A 15,743-nucleotide genomic window follows, 5' to 3' on the forward strand; every position below is an offset into this window, starting at 1 on the left:
GGGGTTGCAAAGAGTCAGACGTGACTGAGCTACTGAACTGAACTGAATAAAAAAAATATACGGCACACTGGTAAAGGTAAATATATATGTTAGGCTACCAAAAAATGTCTTAAGAAATATAAGAAGACTGAAATCATATCAAGTATCTTTGCCAACCACAATGATATAAAACTATAAATCAATTACAAGAAAACTGGAAAATTCCCAAATATGTAGATATTAAACAACATGCTTCTAAACCATCAATGGGCCAAAGAAGAAATCAAAAGAGAAAAATTTTTTTGAATATTGAGGAAAATGAATATGGAAATACAATGTACCAAAATTTATGGGATGCAGCAAAGGCAGTACTAAGAAAAAAATTTATAGTGGCAAATGCCTACTGACATTAGGAAAACAGAATGATCTCAAATAAGAAACCTAACTGTACAATGTAAGGTATTAGAAAACAAACTGAGCTCAAAATTAGAAGCAAGGATATAACAAAAAACAGAGCAGAAAATAAATAAATACCAGAAAAACAATAGAAACAAATTCAATTAAACTCAAACCTATTTTTTAGAAAGGTAAACAAAATTAACAAACATTCAGCCATTATTATTAAATTAATAAATTATGTCATTAACTGATACAAGGAACTCACACAACTCAATAGCAAAAAAGAAAAACCCAATTAACCTAATTAAAATAAGTCAAAGAACCTGAATAGAGTTTCTCTGAAGAGGAAATACAAAGGTACAGAAAAAGGTTTTCAATATCACTAATCATTTGTGTGTGTGTGTGTGCACGCACAATCAGTCAAGTCTGACACTTCGCAACCTCATGGACTGTAGCCCGCCAGGCTCCTCTGTCCATGGGATTTTCCAGGCAAGAATACTGGAGTGGATTGCCTTTTCCTTCTCACCACATTAGAGAAACACAAATCAAAATCACAATGAGATATCACTTTACACCTTTAGTATGTCTATTATCAAGAAAGACAAGAGATAACCAGTTATCTAACCCCATATAACTGCAGCTTAGGAGCAAGAGACTAATTCAGTTAGGCCCAATCATTTTATATAACTATAGAGATAATAAGATAAAGGCTTTAAGCTACTATGTTTGGGGGATAGTTTGCTATTCAGTTACAAATAACAAAAACAATCATCTACATAATTTTGCCTTCATTCTTTTATTTTTTGTATTTATCAGTTTCTCAAATAGTCATAGAATCTTGCGGTCAGAATAAATTTAATTCACTTGAAATCTTGAATAATTAATCTTGTATTTTTAAAATTTACAGTGGAGGCTCTCTCTAGTTAGTTCCAAATCTATGTGTGAAAGAATGATTCTATCTACTCCACTCTTTGGTCCCCGAACACTGGTGGCAGTATGAGCTGCTGCTGTCACTGGTTGCCATGTAACAGTTCAGAGCTGAGTTAATTACCTCCACTCCCTCTGTGGTAATTGTTAGAGCAACATGAGATTTGAAGGTGGCCAATTTATGTGAACTGTCAGGTGTACATTCATTGTTGACTAAAACGTTCCCATAGATGGTCATTCAGTTCAGTGCAGTTCAGTTCAGTTCAGGCACTCAGTCCTGTCTGACTCTTTGCAACCCCATGAATTGCAGCACGCCAGGCTTCCCTGTCCATCACCAACTCCCGGAGTTCACTCAGACTCATGTCCATTGAGTCAGTGATGCCATCCAGCCATCTCATCCTCTGTCGTCCCCTTCTCCTCCTGCCCCCAATCCCTCCCAGCATCAGAGTCTTTTCCAATGAGTCAACTCTTCGCATGAGGCGGCCAAAATACTGGAGTTTCAGCTTTAGCATCAGTCCTTCCAAAGAAGTCCCAGGGCTGATCTCCTTCAGAATGGACTGGTTGGATCTCCTTGCAGTCCAAGGGACTCTCAAGAGTCTTCTCCAACACCACAGTTCAAAAGCATCAATTCTTCGGGGCTCAGCCTTCTTCACAGTCCAACTCTCACATCCATACATGACCACTGGAAAAACCATAGCCTTGACTAGACAGACCTTTGTTGGCAAAGTAATGTCTCTGCTTTTGAATATGCTATCTAGGTTGGTCATAACTTTCCTTCCAAGGAGTAAGCGTCTTTTAATTTCATGGCTGCAGTCACCATCTGCAGTGATTTTGGAGCCCAGAAAAATAAAGTCTGACACTGTTTCCACTGTTTCCCCATCTATTTCCCATGAAGTGATGGGACCAGATGCCATGATCTTAGTTTTCTGAATGTTGAGCTTTAAGCCAACTTTTTCACTCTCCACTTTCACTTTCATCAAGAGGCTTTTTAGTTCCTCTTCACTTTCTGCCATAAGGGTGGTGTCATCTGCATATCTGAGGTTATTGATATTTCTCCTGGCAATCTTGATTCCAGCTTGTGCTTCTTCCAGCCCAGCATTTCTAATGATGTACTCTGCATATAAGTTAATTAAGCAGGGTGACAATATACAGCCTTGATGTACTCCTTTTCCTATTTGGAACCAGTCTGTTGTTCCATGTCCAGTTCTAACTGTTGCTTCCTGATCTGCATATAGGTTTCTCAAGAGGCAGGTCAGGTGGTCTGGTATTCCCATCTCTTGAAGAATTTTCCACGGTTTGTTGTGATCCACACAAAGGCTTTGGCATAGTCAATAAAGCAGAAGTAGATGTTTTTCTGGAAATTTCTTCATTTTTCCATGATCCAGCAGATGTTGGCAATTTGATCTCTGGTTCCTCTGCCTTTTCTAAAACCAGCTTGAACATCTGGAAGTTCATGGTTCATGTATTGCTGAAGCCTGGCTTGGAGAATTTTGAGCATTACTTTACTAGCATGTGAGATGAGTGCAATTGTGCGGTAGTTTGAGCATTCTTTGGCATTGCCTTTCTTTGGGACTGGAAAGAAAACTGACCTTTTCCAGTCCTGTGGCCACTGCTGAGTTTTCCAAATTTGCTGGCATATTGAGTGCAGCACTTCGACAGCATCATCTTCCAGGACTTGAAATAGCTCAACTGGAATTGCATCACCTCTACTAGCTTTGTTCGTAGTGATGCTTTCTAAGGCCCACTTGACTTCACATTCCAGGATGTCTGGCTCTAGGTGAGTGATCACACCATCGTGATTATCTGTGTCGTGAAGATCTTTTTTGTGCAGTTCTTCTGTGTATTCTTGCCACCTCTTCTTAATATATTCTGCTTCTGTTAGGTCCATACCATTTCTGTCCTTTATCGAGCCCATCTTTGCATGAAATGTTCCCTTGGTATCTCTAATTTTCTTGAAGAGATCTCTAGTCTTTCCCATTCTGTTGTTTTCCTCTATTTCTTTGCATTGATCGTTGAGGAAGGCTTTCTTATCTCTTCTTGCTATTCTTTGGAACTCTGCATTCAGATGCTTAGGAAGCATAAATAAGAAGGCTTAGAAAGTTTGAGTTATGGCAAAGGCAATAAACATGGTAATAAGGAATGTTATATTGAACAAATACAAAATAAGAACCCACAACAGCATGAAACTGAAAAAAAAAATTAACTATACTTTTGAGAAAAAATAATTATCATAGGAAAAAATTCATCTAAACTTAATTTTCTCTCAAATATTTGCCTTATAACTTTAATTTCACTGCATTTATAATGCACAGTATTTCTCCCAGTTACTTCTATTTACTAATTCATTCAACTAATATTTATTAAGTTACTTACATGAGCTAGACATAGACTGTGCTAAATTCCTGGATTGAAGAAATATGAGAATGATAGTCATACCTCAACCAATCCATAGTTTAATATGGTAGACAGAAAAGTAGACAAAAAAATAAAAATAAAAATCCACTTTAAGTACTATACCAAGATAAAATAAAATAAAAGATATTCTATAAGAAAGGCAGCCTAAGAGGTTAAGAGAGGGATTTCCTGGAATAAAATGATTGAGATTAGAGCTGAGTCTTGAAGGATTAGACTTCCCTGGTAGCTCAGTTGGTAAAGAATCTGCCTGCAATGCAAGAGACCTGGGTTCGAATCCTGGGTCCAGAACATCCCCTGGAGAAGGAAATGGCAACCCAGTCCAGTATTCTTGCCTGGAGAATTCCATGGACAGAGGAGTCCGTGGGATCGCAAGTCGGCCACGACTTAGAGACTAAACCACCACTTCCCTGTCTTGGTCTTTGGTCTAGTCTCCTGGCCAGGGTCCATCAGCCAGGACAAATGTTTACTGAGCATGTTTGCAGGAGTTTGGCCTGGGTCCTTGCTGAGTCAGCACCTTCTCCCTCACAAGGATGAGTCAGCAGTCATAAAGTGGCCTTCTCCGCCCAGTTAGAGCTCATCCAGTGGCTCACAAAGGACAGCATTGCTCAGATGGCTCAGACCCTGAGGACTGAGTAATCTCAATGTTAACTTTACCTTTTGATGTAGAAAGGGCTTATTCAGTCAACTTTGCTTTGCACGCATCTCCACCCCACTCAACCACCCAACATCTCTTTTATTCAAGTCAAGAAATCTTCTCTTCCTCTAACTTTCTGAATTTAGCTAATTATTGTGAACCCTACTGGAACTTTTAATTCTGGCATTTCAGTCTTGAGATAAGACTGATAGCCCTGCCTTCAGTTGGTTTTTATATTACTGGAATGATCTTTTCTTTTCTCCCCTGTGTTCTCCTGCCTCCTTTCCTTCATCAGATTCTTACAGTGTTAATGATCCCTTAGGTCCTACTCCAGCCTCTTCCACGGAAAACTGGATGCATGAGGTCACTCATCATGTGGTCACCATCATAGAGCAGGGCAGCAAAGGTCCCTAATTTCACCCCAAATTACTAGGAAGTCTTTTCTTTAAGACCTACTTTGACTGCTAACCATGCTGAAAGACAGTTGCTTTTAGAGACTAATTTCCCTGGATTATTTATTTTCCAGCAGGATAAGATTTAAGATTACCTAGTTGCCAAACTTCGGAGAAGGCACTGGCACCCCACTCCAGTACTCTTGCCTGGAGAATCCCATGGATGGAGGAGCCTGGTGGGCTGCAGTCCATGGGGTCGCAAAGAGTCGGACACGACTGAGCGACTTTACTTTCACTTTTCACTTTCATGCATTGGAGAAGGAAATGGCAACCCACTCCAGTGTTCTTGCCTGGAGAATCCCAGAGACGGGGAGCCTGGTGGGCTGCCGTCTATGGGGTCACACAGAGTCGGACACAACTGAAGTGACTTAGCAGCAGCAGCAGCAGTTGCCAAACTTAAACTGATAGCCTGAAGGGCAAATTTAACCAGCAGACAGATTTTATTTGGTATTCACAGTATTTTTAAGCATTTTGAATAAGTTACTCACATATATAATAACTAGATTTCACATTTTTAAAATATTTGAAAATCAAGCTTAAAAAAAAAAAAAAGTAGTGGATTTAGTATAATTCAGTGCACATTTCAATTGGGTTCAGTTATTTTGGGAGGAATAGCTGCCCTTGAAATACAGACTCATGTTTCCATCTCACTTTAGCCCCTGCCCAGTGAACTGCACTCAGAGACTGCATGCATTCTCTTTTCCATTTCTGGACTAGTTTAACTCCCTCACTTTCCAGGAAAAAAACAAACAAACAAAAAAAATGAGACCCATAGAGACCTAAAGATTTTCCTGAGCTTAGAGTTGATGATACAAACAGAACCAGAACTTGAACATGGGTCTCCTCGTTCCACTTCATGGTGCTGCTTTTCTATCTTATTTACAGCCATAGCTACCTGCTCACTGTGATAAACTGCTTCAGGCTAGTGTCTGAGCAAAGATGGCAGAAGGACTGAACATCAAACTCCAAGAAAAGGGTAGTCATGGATCAAGACTTTAACATTGGATTTTAAAGAGGTTTGAGTATTTTGACATTTTCCCCCCTCATTCAATAATGCTTTTCTATAGCACATTAAAGCAGGTGTCTATGAAGGTCACAGGCAAATGTTTTTCTGGTCGTTGTACATCTTTGTCCCATGAGAAGATGTGCAATTCCTTCTCACAATGACTTCCAGTTAACTTGATGGGAGAGTCCAGTTGAATTATGTCAGTGTCACCGATGATTTTATAACAGAGATACGGTAGATTTTCATTTTATCCTTGGACCTGGTGGGTCCAAGCTAACAAACATTATTGTTGCACTCATAATCATAAATGTGAGTTTTGTTCCAATAAAGCATCCTGTCAGTTCTTACGGAGTAGACCCTTTTCTAAGTAATGAGATGGAGCCCTCCTTCACACCAGCCAGGACCAGTAAGTAGCAGAATTCGAAAAGATAAGCTTCCCCTCTTATCTCAATATATAGATGTATTATTATTAGTTATACTTGTTCCCCAGGAAGCTGATTAACAGAAAATAGCTCCTCTATATTTTTAATGAATGAGAGGCCCATTCCAACAAAAGCATGAAAACTTCAGATTGAGTAGAGCCTTTTTTTTTTTTTTTTTAATAACCTTTTCTTCTCCCCAGAGAGATGTCCGGGACTCACAATGAGGTGCTTTGTGAGCTTCCAGCCAAGGTTGATCTGGCACCTCCGTCACAGAGAGCATGTGCAGACCGTGACAGGTTTTCAGGGAAGCCACTTCCCACATGTGCTCCTTTGGTTCCCTCATTGGTGCTCGGGAACAGGAGGCTGGCTCCTCCCGGTGAGCTGGGTGCTATGACAGATTAGACTTTTATGCAAGAAAATCAGTCCTGCACAGTTGATGTACTGCTTTAAATTTAAAGACCCCTTGGGACCTGAAACTGTAAGGTAAGCAGGGCTCAGCCACAATTCTTGAACTTTCAAACTGTGAATGTAATTTGAGGACGTTTCTTAAAACTCTTTTTTGTTTAATGTGAAACTTTAACATGCTGCCTTCTCCTGCTGCCTTTAAGAATAACAGCTCACTGTCAAACATGCACATATAGCTCTGATTTAAAAAGACAAAAAAAAACAAAAACAAAAACAAACAAACCCCACAAACCCATTGCTTTAAAAAAAATTCTTCCAAAATGAAATAGTCACATTGATACGTTATACTTTTAAACTTGTGTGAACGTTCCCAGGATAGGCCAGGTTTTTTCTCTGCTCTCAGTGTAATAAGTATCCTTTAAAATGGGATCAAATTATCTTTGCCACTTGAAAATGGGTCTGTATGCAGGACTAGTGCTATAGAGAGAAAAGCCCAGTGGAATTGTAACCAAATGTCAGTCCAGGTCTGCGGGTCTGTATCTTAAGTGTCGCTGGCTGCCTGTTAATTTAAGCATGGGAGGGGAATTAGTGAAACCTGCTGTTACAGTGGTGTTGGCACTGCTCTGCAAGAGGTGGAAACTGCTGGGATCAGGTGTTGCTGTGTGCAGGCCAGTTCCTTGTGATTGTGGCAAATGAAGTTGGGAGGCTAGAAGTTACTCTAATGCAGACTAAGAGTCAGAGGCTTGTCAGACAAAAGATGCTACAGAACAAGTTCGACAGTATACATGTAAAGCAGTTACTTGTCTAATGCTGTTAACAAAAATCCCAATCTTTCCGTAGAAATTTATAGGTGCTTTTAATGTTTTCATTCAAGTTCAGACTCCAAGGGTGGAATACTTTCAGGTGGGATGCTTTCAGGTATCCAAATGATCCAAGAGAGAATCACTGTAAAATCTCTCTCTGTTGGAGGGGAAGAGAAGATGCTGAATCTTCTGTCTGTGCTCTGCAGGCCATAAAGGAGAAGACCAACACCTATATTCATGCTACTTCTTTTCTCTTAAATCTCTGCTGAGGTGCCTCTTCTCTCCTAGTTTGCCTTTGGCACTTCCATGAGGACTAAGTTAACTGTCAGTATCTTAAACTTTCCCTGAGATTTTCAAACCTCTTTTTGTGCCTTTTTTGTGGACAGCACCAACCTGCATCCACACAGATCAATTAGATTCTTGCTCATCATTGTCTTTCTCCCCATGACTTGTGGTCTATGTTGTTATACTGCCTCCAGGGCACATTCTTGGGATACAAGTTGCTTTCGGTTTTCAGGCTGAGAAGGTGAACCCCAGAGGGGCGAGGGCACCCTGCCTGAAGTCTGAAGTGGCAGTACAGGTGGGACCTGACCAGGACGCCATCTGCCTTCCAGGCATTCTCCCTTCCAGGATTAAGCTGCCTAACCTGGCCCCAGGTATTTCCATGAGCCTAGCCTTTGAACCACATTACTGATAAGCTGCACAGGGTTTAAGCAAAGTACTTACTCTAAGGATTAGAATGTCTAAGCTACCTTTGGCCTGAAGAGAAAAAAATTCCCTCACCAGGCACACAAAAAAGAATGTAGGAGAATGCAGAGTGGCTCTCTGAGGATTTTTCTCCTTCTCTCATTGCCCTGTTTCTTGCTAGTCTCGGCACAAATTTTTTTTTTTTTTAATGGCTCAAGAGAAAAGGTGAGGTTCCTAAGGAAATGAGGCTGGGGCTGTTTACTTTGTACAGCTAGGACACCCAGGATGCGACGTTCACAAGGATAGGCAGTGGGCTTGGATTAGCATTCCAGTGCACCACCGCCTTGTGGGAAGAGTTATTTTTAACCTGACAATATTTCTGCACATCTGCAATCCAAATACCCTGTACGTGAGAATAAATATTTAGGCAATGTGTTAGCTTTGTTAACCAGACACTATATCACAGCCGTTCTTAGGAATTCCTTTTCTTATTTTAGTAAAATTAAAAGCAGGAGGGAAAAAAAAGAGTTGTGGGAGGAACAAAGGTGAAATATATTGCCTATGTCCGTTCAGGAAAAACTGCCTAATAAGGGATCATAATTTTTTTTTCAAGATTTCTCTCTTTATCTAAGGATGACATCTCCTCTATTGATTCACTGAAGTTCTCGTGTTTTTCATCTTTGAAAATCTTGAGTCTTTTCTTCATAGCTGCATTCAGACTCTGATTTCTCAGCATCACAATGTTTGGAGGAAGTTCCCAAAAGGTAGACAAAAGCACTAGAATTATAAGACTAAGAACAAGAATTCTCTGTCACTGTTAACAACCAAACCCTGCTGAAATCACCACCATTACAGAACTCATATTTAAAGAATCTCATTTGCCTCTAGAGCTAATAGTTTCCTTTTGTTATTTTTTTCACTTTTTATTGAATGAATGGAAGGCTGAAGGAATAGCTGAATTTATCTTCTACAATTTCACATCCCATGTGACGCACATTCCTTCAATAATTCTATAAGTTTTTACTGAGATTACCCAGCATGCAAATCTAGGTAAACAAAAACTGAGAGATACAGTTAGACCATTTATTTTTTAAAAGCTCTAGGAAAGTGAAGACTATGACTTAAAAGTTAATAACCTGACTATATCCTTTCACAGACAAGATGGAAGATAATTTAAATATTTTATCTATGTAATTTGGTGTATTAGGCAAAATAATAGAAAGTACAACCTATCACCTAGGTACCGGTAGCAGCACCACAGGGCTCAGGGAGACATGGCTGGCAATTTCCAGGAGCTTTTGGTGACTCCTATATGCCTGCCCTCTCAGACAGCCATAAATGTAGACCAGGAGGTAAGAACAGGGTCAAGCAGCAATCATGGCCCTGGGAACCACACTGGTTTTTAAAATCACAGTAGTAACAGTAAGATGGGTCAAGGGAAAAATAGCATTGGGATACCTATAGGGTGGGAGAATATTAAATATATGTCATATTCTTGATGTGATTCTATAGAGATGCCAGATGGTGGAGAAGTTGAGCAATTTCCTTGAGAAAATACTTGGAATAAAGTGCCTGGACGTCATCCTAGCCACGTTTGCCAGCGCTTATTTTAAGTAGGAGGTTAAGTTAAGTAGGAGGTGTCCAAAGACACCATTGCTGTCTTTAGACAGTTTCAAGAGGAACTTAGACATATTGCTTAATTTTCGCAAACTGGCAAGATTCAAAAATGGTTTATTAAAGGAGTGGTTTGTGGAACAACTGAAAGAGATGCTAGTGGATTCCTAGAATTAGAATAGATTTACTAAAAAAAAAAAAAAAAATCACCTTGATGGTCACATTTCTTTTCTCTAATGTATTGTTAGCTTGGTAGACAGCATGTAAAAGCAGATAGCCAAAGGTAATTTGATCTAAAGCAAATTGGTCAACACAATAAATTAGTTGAAAATGAAGATCTTCCATCATTATGGGTGACAAAACATAGGACAGCTTTATAAAGCTGTAGGTATCTGTAAACATTATTTTACACTTTTCAGAACTTTTTGTTTATATCACTATGTACATCCTTTATCTTCAAACAATTACTCTGTCTTTATTGAAAAAGTTTGAACAATTAAGGAATCGCTCAAGAAAACCTAAGCATCAAGCAAAAGGAGCTAATTATTTGAAGCTAATAAAGTAATTAAACAATAGACCATCACTGTGATTTATGTATTATTTTAGACTTTTTAAGCAAACACATGCTCATTATGGGAAAATTATAAATACAAACCAGAAAAAAATTGTTTAACATAATGATATTTAAATAGGGCTGACCAATGATTTCACATTAGAGTATGATAGGCTTTAATATGTGTTTCTGATGACTAACATATGATATTTTACTTACCATATGGCATTTGAAACCTAGTATATTTTTTAAAAATAATCCATCAGTTGATAGACATTTACATTCTAATTAATTGCTGAATAGTCAGATTGTTTCATTCTACATTATAAGTAGGCTTAATAGGAATAACTAACTGGAAATGAGCTAGAAATTTAAGAAATTAAACTATTGAGAAAAGGCAAAATATGAACAAAAATATATAAGGTGAAAAATGGGTCACAATTCTGTCCAGAGTATACAAAAAATGACCAACTTTGAAAAAACGCCGATTGGCATTATTCTGTTTTAACTAGATCGTTGTTTTGACAAAACTGTCTTCTTGAACAAATTGTTTTTTGTCAAATTGCTTTTAGCTAAATTAAATCTGGCCAAATTAGTGGGAAACATTGTTCAAGGAAATGCCATAGACGAAATACTACTTACCACATGAACTTCAGTGGGGCATTGTGTAATTCTTTCATGATGTTATTGGAGACAAGATTAAGAAATATGAGCTGAGCTAATGCAATTAGAAGATTAATAACTGGTTGAATGAACATACTTAGAGATACTTCTTAGCAACTGGGGATAGGGGGAGCTGATTGGTGTTGGCTTATTAAAAAAACTCTGTTATTGGTCTTATCCTAATATTTTCACTTTAGATAAGTGTATGTTTAACAAATTTCTTAATATATTATTGCTTTGACATCATCAAAATCCAAACACATCTTAACATGTTGGAATAATGATCTGAATCTCCCTAGACCTTTACAATAATGACAAATATAAGATTATTTAGTTGGTTTGTAAGTATAAATGTACAAATACCAGTTGGAAGAACTTGTGCTTGTGAAATAAAACTTTGTAATTTTGGTTGATAGTAATAAATTCTATACATTGTAGACGAGGCAATGTGGCCTTTGGTGACATTGTTAGAAACATAATGGAGGAGTATGCATGCGACATGCTACACGCAGAGACCTGCGCCAACTACAGTGCAAGCCTTTAGTTACAGCCCAACCCGCGTGATTTCTGTTGCTTGTGAGTATACATTCCATCCTTGAACTACCCTTGAATCCTACAGTCCAAATTATTGGTCAATTCATATGATGACTTTAAGACTTCCTATTCCAAAGGATCTTTTCATTTCAAGGTTACTGAGGCATCTGTGGGTGAATATAGAGAGGAGGGTAGTAGTTAGCCCAGAAGGGCAGGGGAAACCTTTAAGTCTCTACAAGATTAAGAATAATTGATTAAATTTTATAACAAAGTATGGTTGGACAGTCAGGACCCTGTAGGACAGGGTCAGGTAAGAAAATAGTCTTCAATTGTGTCAGCAACCAGGGGAAAGATTTCAGATGCAGTGGAACAAATTGTGGAAGTCTCAAAGGACAAGGACCATCTGAGATCCAGGAGACAGTGTGGAACACACCAGCCGAGCCAAGGCATGAGAGGCTGGAAAATGCATGAATTCACTCTGAATGACAGAAAGACTCAGGAGAGAAGGGAAACCACCGATGAGCTGACCTCTTTTCCCTGTGCCACTGCTAGGACTGTGTTTACATGGTAGACTTCTGCGTTCCTTTCCATTTGTTTCTACAAGGGTTGCTTTCCTGTGTCTGTGCTCCTGTTTACCATCTGTATCTGTTGATGATTGGCTCAAGGCTGAGTCTTTATCCCAGGTCTGCAAGTGATTCTCAGAAACCTATGATTTCCATCGCTCTTAGAGTCACTGGAAAGAAGTCAGTACATAGTGTGACTTACAGCACGGCCTAAGATTTAGAGCTAGGCCCTGCAACATGCCAGCTTTGGGAAAGGCATGTAAGGGTTATCAGTCTGTTTCCTCATGGGTAAAAATAGAGATCATAATAGTATTAACCTGGTAGAGCTGTCAGGAGAATGAAATAAAATCACGCCTGGTAAGCCAGCTAGCATGGCAACTGGAACATTCAATAAAGTGTTTAATTCCTATTGTTGTTGCTTTTAATTAGCCTCCATTCCAACCCTGTATATACCCTGGGAAAGAGAATTTACTTCTAGTAACCAAAACTGGTCCAAGAATATTCCCTGCTGCTGCTGCTGCTAAGTCTCTTCAGTAGTGTCCGACTCTGTGAGACCCCATAGACGGCAGCCCACCAGGCTCCCCCGTTCCTGGGATTCTCCAGGAAAGAACACTGGAGTGGGTTGCCTTTTCCTTCTCCAATGAACGCTGTGTAAACTGAATAGATAATGTATCCCATATACATGATTTACCACTTCTCAAATACATGTAGGTTCTTTTGTGGTTAATAAGAACTAAAAGCTGTATAATAAGCGTTATGTAGCACTGTGTGAAATTCTCCAACAATAAGAGCAAACATTATATAGTACTTAATTTGACAGATATCCCAAACACTTTAACTATATTATTACCTGACTTACTCTTCAGAGCTCCCTATGACGTAGAAACTTGAATTATTCCTAGTTTTCACATGCTGACACTGAGGTAGAACAGTGCAGGATGGAACTGGCATTCAAAACCAAGCAACTGGATACAAGGTGTCTCAGCTTGTAACCACTGTGTTCAATTAACATTGCCAAGGAGTCTTCTCTCTAGCTTGTGTGTAATTCCTAGACTAAAATGGCGTCTAAGATTCCATCCATAATGCTACCCATAAATGCTATGATTCTGTATAGTGAGTCCTGAACCATATATCTGTAACATTTAAATAGCATGCATTCAGAGAATTGTTGGCCATTTCTTCTGAGATTCATGGAGATGGTGTATAAATTTTCTGCTGTTTACAGATTAAGAAGCTGTGGCATGCCATTCCCAGAAATTCTGCCAAAAGCCCTGGGGTCAAAGGCATGTGTAGACCTTACTAAAAGGCCAAGTCTCATTTTAGCAGCAGCTTCTCTTCCTTCAGGGGCAAGTCAGGTTATTTTATGTCTTGGTTTATCCCAGGCCCCTGTGGTCAGGGGCAGAGTATACTGACACATTTAGCCCAATGGCCTGCACTGAACCAGCCAAGTGACACTGACTTATGACCTCCCCCCTTGGGACCTTCATGAAGCATAAGTTATGACACATAAGAGAACCCTGGAGAGAGTCAAAGCTTGGCATTCATTTTATTTTTAGCTTAATGGTTCCCTCTTCTCTCATTTCAGATCAGTCCTTTCTCAATGGCTGCTTCTGAAAGCCGGCCAGCCTCTAGTTCAACAACATTACTTAGGCTCATTATTGGGAGAAACATGGGAAAGCCAAAATAAACAAGCACTTTTCCTTGCAAGAGAAAAAATATCCTAGGTAGTAATTCCTCCATATTCTGAAATGATCCTATTAGGCATTGTCTTTTCATCAAAATTAAATAGTACAAAGGAACTGGGAGAAGGGAGCTGGTGGAAAAAGCATCGTTTCTCTTGAGCTGCTGGTCAAAAGGAATAATTTGAATGTTCTTATTACTTACTTAGAGGTACAAAAGTAACCATTATTTCTTGACCATGATACGATCAAGTAGTATCCATGGATTGTTTTCTTATTTTTTGTCCTTCACTTGATATCCTCCTCCATGTTTTATAGCATTAGATTAAGAGTTCTTAATGTTTTTTTTCTGTCTTTTATGGGGGTGGGCATGGGGAATCATATATACCTTGAGAATATGAAAAATGCCACAGGGGTGCTTTCTTGAAGATTTTCATAAACTGCATAAGCTGTCAAAGGGTTCAGGTGTTGTCCTATTCTGATTTTTATGTACAATGAGTCACAGGTTAAAACGTGATCAAGAATTACCTTGAATAAGGAGCAGGGACTTGCCTTTAAGGAACCTGAGTTGTGTTGTTAGATGCTTCACTGATTGGTGCCTGACCTTGAAAGGGTGGCCTGGTAACAGGGACTCCATCTCTTCTGGCCTCCAGTTCGCTCATCATTGTGACATTTACAACATAGTTTATAAACAGTTTCTCCCACACTGTCTCATTGTATCCTTTTGGTCGAGAGGAGTAAGGTTTTTCAATTTGATAACTGAAATTCAAAACAAGCAACTTATTTCCTCCAGGTGAGAAAGAGTATTAGTAAGTCCATCCACATGCAGCAAGCTGTGAATGCCTCAAACTTTTAACAGAATTCAGTCATTGTAGCTCTGTGCTTCCTCAGAGAAGAAAACCTCAGAAGAAATGTACTATTTATGTTGAACCCCAAATGTTGATTTGTTCTTTCTCACTATGATACCAAAGACTCAATGACTGTGAAAGCGAATTGAATGCGTCTGCAACTAAATCCTTATTTAATGTGTATGATGAGTGACAATGGATCACAGGAATATGTAGAATCAAGAAAATATGTAGATGCAGGAATATGTAGAATCAAGAAAGCCTGCATGGGTAGTCTCACGTGGTGAAAAAGGTGCCAAGTAGAATACAATGTGATGTTGAAAAATCAGTGCCTCTTCAGCACTCCTACATTTTCCCTCCCAGCTCCTGAGTTCTAATTGGAAAGGACCTGTAATCGCTAGCGTCAAATAAATGTCTGTTTCATCTCTGGAGGGGTGAGGACAGAACAGAAACTAGTCCCCACTGGTGTCTGTGCCGCCTAATTCTCATTCCTCCTCCTGCAGAGGTTGCACTTGGACACGTCCCTTCCTGTTACAGGGTGCCAGGCCCTCTTCAGAGCAGTGAGGTCAGACTTTATCACTGCTCAGACTGGAGGAGGAACAGGTGCTGTAGCGTCAGGTTTAGGCAAGTAAAACAGACACTGGTCTCCTCATTCAAGGGAGTTTGGAAACCATGGGCCTCTCATTTCCCTGTTCAAATCAGATCAGTCGCTCAGTCGTGTCCGACTCTTTGCGACCCCACGAATCGCAGCACGCCAGGCCTCCCTGTCCATCACCAACTCCCGGAGTTCACTCAGACTCACGTCCATCGAGTCAGTGATGCCATCCAGCCATCTCATCCTCTGTCGTCCCCTTCTCCTCCTGCCCCCAATCCCTCTCAGCATCAGAGTCTTTTCCAATGAGTTAATTCTTCGCATGAGGTGGCCAAAGTACTGGAGTTTCAGCTTTAGCATCAGTCCTTCCAAAGAAATCCCAGGGCTGATCTCCTTCAGAATGGACTGGTTGGATCTCCTTGCAGTCCAAGGGACTCTCAAGAGTCTTCTCCAACACCACAGTTCAGAAGCATCAATTCTTCGGCGCTCAGCCTTCTTCACAGTCCAACTCTCGCATCCATACATGACCACTGGAAAAACCATAGCCTTGACTAGATGAACCTTTGTT

The 15,743-nt window shown here is 39.7% G+C and overlaps 2 protein-coding genes across 7 annotated transcripts in view; one reads left to right on the forward strand and one right to left on the reverse strand.

Annotated features, from left to right (window-relative positions):
• The window catches only part of RFC3 (replication factor C subunit 3), a 250,751-nt gene that overhangs the window by 141,086 nt on the left and 93,922 nt on the right, over positions 1-15,743 (reverse strand). The gene's annotated exons all lie outside the window — the stretch shown is intronic.
• Positions 6,591-15,743, forward strand: part of STARD13 (StAR related lipid transfer domain containing 13) — a 492,819-nt gene continuing 483,666 nt past the window's right edge. The window contains exons 1-2 of one of the 3 annotated variants that reach the window (XM_070380429.1): positions 6,591-6,717; positions 11,398-11,535. The gene's annotated coding sequence lies outside the window, so the exon portion shown is untranslated. The remainder of the gene's footprint in view (positions 6,718-11,397; positions 11,536-15,743) is intronic. The other 2 variants (XM_070380432.1, XM_070380430.1) reach the window with 2 other exon arrangements.

This window comes from Bos mutus, chromosome 12, assembly GCF_027580195.1.
Source record: "Bos mutus isolate GX-2022 chromosome 12, NWIPB_WYAK_1.1, whole genome shotgun sequence".
NCBI lineage: Eukaryota > Metazoa > Chordata > Mammalia > Artiodactyla > Bovidae > Bos > Bos mutus.